The sequence below is a fragment of the Chionomys nivalis genome, chromosome 21 (genome assembly GCF_950005125.1).
Source record: "Chionomys nivalis chromosome 21, mChiNiv1.1, whole genome shotgun sequence".
In the NCBI taxonomy this organism is placed as follows: Eukaryota; Metazoa; Chordata; class Mammalia; order Rodentia; family Cricetidae; genus Chionomys; species Chionomys nivalis.
In genome coordinates, this window is record NC_080106.1 from 6127501 (window position 1) to 6132500 (window position 5000).

General features: G+C 64.0%; 3 non-coding genes across 3 annotated transcripts; all 3 read left to right on the forward strand.

Moving 5' to 3' along the window:
- The first annotated feature begins 842 nt into the window (after positions 1 to 842).
- Positions 843 to 961, forward strand: LOC130864103 (5S ribosomal RNA). The gene has a single exon (XR_009055809.1). It is a non-coding gene; the product is annotated as a 5S ribosomal RNA (ribosomal RNA).
- A 515-nt stretch (positions 962 to 1476) lies between these two features.
- Positions 1477 to 1595, forward strand: LOC130864104 (5S ribosomal RNA). Its single transcript, XR_009055810.1, has one exon. It is a non-coding gene; the product is annotated as a 5S ribosomal RNA (ribosomal RNA).
- A 2798-nt stretch (positions 1596 to 4393) lies between these two features.
- On the forward strand, positions 4394 to 4512 carry LOC130864105 (5S ribosomal RNA). The gene has a single exon (XR_009055811.1). It is a non-coding gene; the product is annotated as a 5S ribosomal RNA (ribosomal RNA).
- The last annotated feature ends 488 nt before the right edge of the window (positions 4513 to 5000 follow it).

Sequence of the window (5000 nt, forward strand, 5' to 3'; positions counted from 1 at the left end):
TACAGTTCCCCAATGATGAGAGACTAGCGCCTAGCCACTACCAGACCCGTCGAGACACCACCGTAGGTAGGGCACCAGCAAGACAGTGTCTGGAAGGATGCCCCAAGCGATCCGACCGCTTTGCCTGAGCCTATCTGGGCACCTCCCCGGCGAACTCCTCATGCCACCCCATCCCAGTCCCACCCCATCCCCACCATCACCCCTTCCCGGGCGCCGCCCATGTCCCCGGACCCAACCGCCACGCCTCCACCAGAGGGGACACAAGTGGCCCGCGGGACGACAGAGGCCAGGAGCTGGCTCTCTACCTGGCAACAGTCCCCAGGTGGAGGGAGAGTCGGGGTCCAAAGCCGACCCGTGCCCTGGAAGTCCCTGAGGCCCTGTCAAAGCCGACACCCGTGGATACCCCACCGAGGGAGGCCGAGGGCGGGCAAGGGAGGAGCCAGCTTGCGGGCCAACAAACCTGCCAGGGGCACGGTTGGGGCGCGGTGAGGGTGCCCGATGATGAGGAACGGGAGACGAGGGAGACAAGGTCGGTGGGTAGGGCTGGCTGGCGACTGCTGCTGGCCCTGGAGCCCGGCTCCGAGCCGGGGCAGAGGGCTGAGGAGGGCCTAGCTGGCAGGCTGGCTGGCGGGCGGCTTGGAGGGGCTCGTCCGTCCGTGCGTCCGTCCGTCCGTCCTTCCTTTCTTCCTTCCTTCCTTCCGGACTCGGACTCCGGAGGGCGAAGGTGCGTGGGGGCGTGGGGGCGTGGGGGCGTGGGGGCGTGGGTGCGGGCTGGCGTGCAGGAGCGCAGGCCAGCGTTGCAGCAGCCGGCTCTTGGGGCACGACAGCGACAACACACCTCCGTCTACGGCCATACCACCCTGAACGCGCCCGATCTCGTCTGATCTCGGAAGCTAAGCAGGGTCGGGCCTGGTTAGTACTTGGATGGGAGACCGCCTGGGAATACCGGGTGCTGTAGGCTTTTTTTTTTTTTCCTTCTCCTCTTTTGGCCCCTTTTGGCCTTCGCGACCGCGGGCCGATGGCCAGCCCGGACCAGGACACCACCAGGACAATCCGCACCCCGGAAAGAGGGCGCACCTCTCACAAGGTTCCAAATCCACCCACCGCTCAGAGCCCTCAGGCACGCAGGAAACCCACCCACGAGGGAAAACACCCGAGTGGGGAAGGAATACCAGGACCACTGAAGGAAGTTAAGACTCACTCGCACGGTAGAGGCTGTCTTGAGTGGCTGGCCTGCGGCTCAGGCTAGCCTTGAACCCTGTTCAAGTGCGATCCTGGGCCAGCCCCTCATGCCACCCAACGCCACCCCACCCCACCCCAGCCCGACCCCAGCCCCACCATCACCCCTACCCCGTCGGCCTCGGACTCGGCCTCGGACGGGGACTAAGGAGGGCGTGGGGGCGGGCGGGCGTGCAGGAGCGCAGGCCAGCGTTGCAGCAGCCGGCTCTTGGGGCACGACAGCGACAACACACTGCCGTCTACGGCCATACCACCCTGAACGCGCCCGATCTCGTCTGATCTCGGAAGCTAAGCAGGGTCGGGCCTGGTTAGTACTTGGATGGGAGACCGCCTGGGAATACCGGGTGCTGTAGGCTTTTTTTTGTTTTTTCCTTCTCCTCTTTGGCCCCTTTTGGCCTTCGCGACCGCGGGCCGATGGCCAGCCCGGACCAGGACACCACCAGGACAATCCGCACCCCGGAAAGAGGGCGCACCTCTCACAAGGTTCCAAATCCACCCACCGCTCAGAGCCCTCAGGCACGCAGGAAACCCACCCACGAGGGGAAACACCCGAGTGGGGAAGGAATGCCAGGACCACTGAAGGAAGTGAAGACTCACTCGCTGCGTGGGGTGGGTGTCACGGGTGGGAGCTGGACGGGCACTGGCAGGCCCTCGGGAGCCGGAGCGAGGGGCGAAGGACGAGGGACGAGGGGCGAGGGGCGCCTGGCATAGCAGCCCCGCACAGCACAACACTGTGTATGCATTCAGGAAGAGATCGCCACGCCCCCTCCACGCAATGCACGCGGTGGACGCGGTCTAAGAGCAAGCAGGCTCCACCCACCCACTCCCGGGGATGGGGTGTGCGCCCACCTGCGTGCCTGTGTGCCTGCTTGCCTGTGTGTAATGTGCAATGTGCGTGCTTATGTGAGAAGCCCCATGTGGGTGCACGTGTCTTCGTGTAGGTCTCATTAGGCTCCTTTGTGTTTGTGTGTGTGTGTTGTGCGTGCATGCTTGTGCGTGCGTATGCGTGTCTGGGGTTTTGCCTGCTTTTGTCTCTGCTCGGGAGTGTGTGCATTCTTGCATGATTGTGTGTGCTGTGCGTGCGTGCGTGCCCGTGTGGATGTACGTCTGGGTGTCCACGTGCTTGCGTGTCTATCTGTAGGCTCCGATCGCGTGCGTGCTTACACGCGTGCTTGAGTGTGTTTCGAGTGTGTGTGTATGCTTGTGCGCCGGCCCGAGTGCCTAGGGGCATGCGCGCGTGCACGAGGGGCAGCTCCCACGCACGGGTGCCCTCTAGGGCTCGCTCGGCTGGTGGGCTTGTCCCCGGTGGGATGGGATGCCAGATATCAACAGTTGGTTGCCTCCTGAACCCAACCTGAGAGGCCAAGGCCTGGGCGCAGGGATGGAATCTGTGAGATGGAGGCCAACCACCGAGGTCCAAGATGGGCATGGAGTCAAGAAGCTGGACGCTCAGGCGCTGTTCCACCTAAGCCCTCCGGTGGAACTATCTATCTATCTATCTATCTATCTATCTATCTATCTATCTATCTATCTATCACCCAGAGCCAAGCCGAGAGGTCTGTGCTGTGCTGTGCTGTGCTGTCCTGTGCTGTGCTGTGCTGACAGTTTCAGATGCCAGTCGACAGCATCCTTATGACAGTCCAGGCTCAGGAAGGTCCTGCTCAGCCCCAGAGGTGGGTGCAGAAGGAACAGACGTGCCTTCTTGACTCTTCCTTGATGGAAGGAGCGGTAGGTGGGGGATGCCGGGTGGCCCGTTGGAAATAAGGATACATAGCCCAAGAGAGTTCTGGCCCGGGACCTGCCCCCGCCGCCACCGTCCACGAGCAGAGAGCGCCAAGACTCAGTTCCAAGTTCCCTCGGCCCCACCGGTCGGCCCAGGAGCATCTTCCACGCTGGACAGCCTGCCTTTTTCTCTTCTCCCCCACGCGCAGGGCGGGCGTACCGCCCACATCACGGGGAGGCATCTTCAATGGGGGACTGGATGGCCCCGCTGGCTGACGATAGGGGATAGGGGTGGGACTGGGGGTGGGGGTGGACTTGGGGCAGAACTGGAATCTTGGGAGCTGGCATTCCAAGTTCCAAAGAGAGAACCCAAGGTTTCTCTGGACGGCGAGGAAGCACACGCGCGCGCGCGCACAGGCACACAGTCTCTTAGAGAGACCCAATCCCAGGCTTTCTAGATTCTCCAGGAGGAGGGGCTTACTCTGGGGAGCGGAGGAAGAGGAGCAGGAGCAGGAGCGGGGGGGGGGGGGGGGGACAGGTAGAGGAAGAGGTGGAGGAGGAGGAGGATTAGGAGGAAACTACAGTTCCCCAATGATGAGAGACTAGCGCCTAGCCACTACCAGACCCGTCGAGACACCACCGTAGGTAGGGCACCAGCAAGACAGTGTCTGGAAGGATGCCCCAAGCGATCCGACCGCTTTGCCTGAGCCTATCTGGGCACCTCCCCGGCGAACTCCTCATGCCACCCCATCCCAGTCCCACCCCATCCCCACCATCATCCCTTCCCGGGCGCCGCCCATGTCCCCGGACCCAACCGCCACGCCTCCACCAGAGGGGACACAAGTGGCCCGCGGGACGACAGAGGCCAGGAGCTGGCTCTCTACCTGGCAACAGTCCCCAGGTGGAGGGAGAGTCGGGGTCCAAAGCCGACCCGTGCCTCGAAGTCCCTGAGGCCCTGTCAAAGCCGACACCCGTGGATACCCCACCGAGGGAGGCCGAGGGCGGGCAAGGGAGGAGCCAGCTTGCGGGCCAACAAACCTGCCAGGGGCACGGTTGGGGCGCGGTGAGGGTGCCCGATGATGAGGAACGGGAGACGAGGGAGACAAGGTCGGTGGGTAGGGCTGGCTGGCGACTGCTGCTGGCCCTGGAGCCCGGCTCCGAGCCGGGGCAGAGGGCTGAGGAGGGCCTAGCTGGCAGGCTGGCTGGCGGGCGGCTTGGAGGGGCTCGTCCGTCCGTGCGTCCGTCCGTCCTTCCTTCCTTCCTTCCTTCCTTCCTTCCTTCCTTCCTTCCTTACTTCCGGACTCGGACTCCGGAGGGCGAAGGTGCGTGGGGGCGTGGGGGCGTGGGGGCGTGGGTGCGGGCTGGCGTGCAGGAGCGCAGGCCAGCGTTGCAGCAGCCGGCTCTTGGGGCACGACAGCGACAACACACCTCCGTCTACGGCCATACCACCCTGAACGCGCCCGATCTCGTCTGATCTCGGAAGCTAAGCAGGGTCGGGCCTGGTTAGTACTTGGATGGGAGACCGCCTGGGAATACCGGGTGCTGTAGGCTTTTTTTTTTTTTCCTTCTCCTCTTTTGGCCCCTTTTGGCCTTCGCGACCGCGGGCCGATGGCCAGCCCGGACCAGGACACCACCAGGACAATCCGCACCCCGGAAAGAGGGCGCACCTCTCACAAGGTTCCAAATCCACCCACCGCTCAGAGCCCTCAGGCACGCAGGAAACCCACCCACGAGGGAAAACACCCGAGTGGGGAAGGAATACCAGGACCACTGAAGGAAGTTAAGACTCACTCGCACGGTAGAGGCTGTCTTGAGTGGCTGGCCTGCGGCTCAGGCTAGCCTTGAACCCTGTTCAAGTGCGATCCTGGGCCAGCCCCTCATGCCACCCAACGCCACCCCACCCCACCCCAGCCCGACCCCAGCCCCACCATCACCCCTACCCCGTCGGCCTCGGACTCGGCCTCGGACGGGGACTAAGGAGGGCGTGGGGGCGGGCGGGCGTGCAGGAGCGCAGGCCAGCGTTGCAGCAGCCGGCTCTT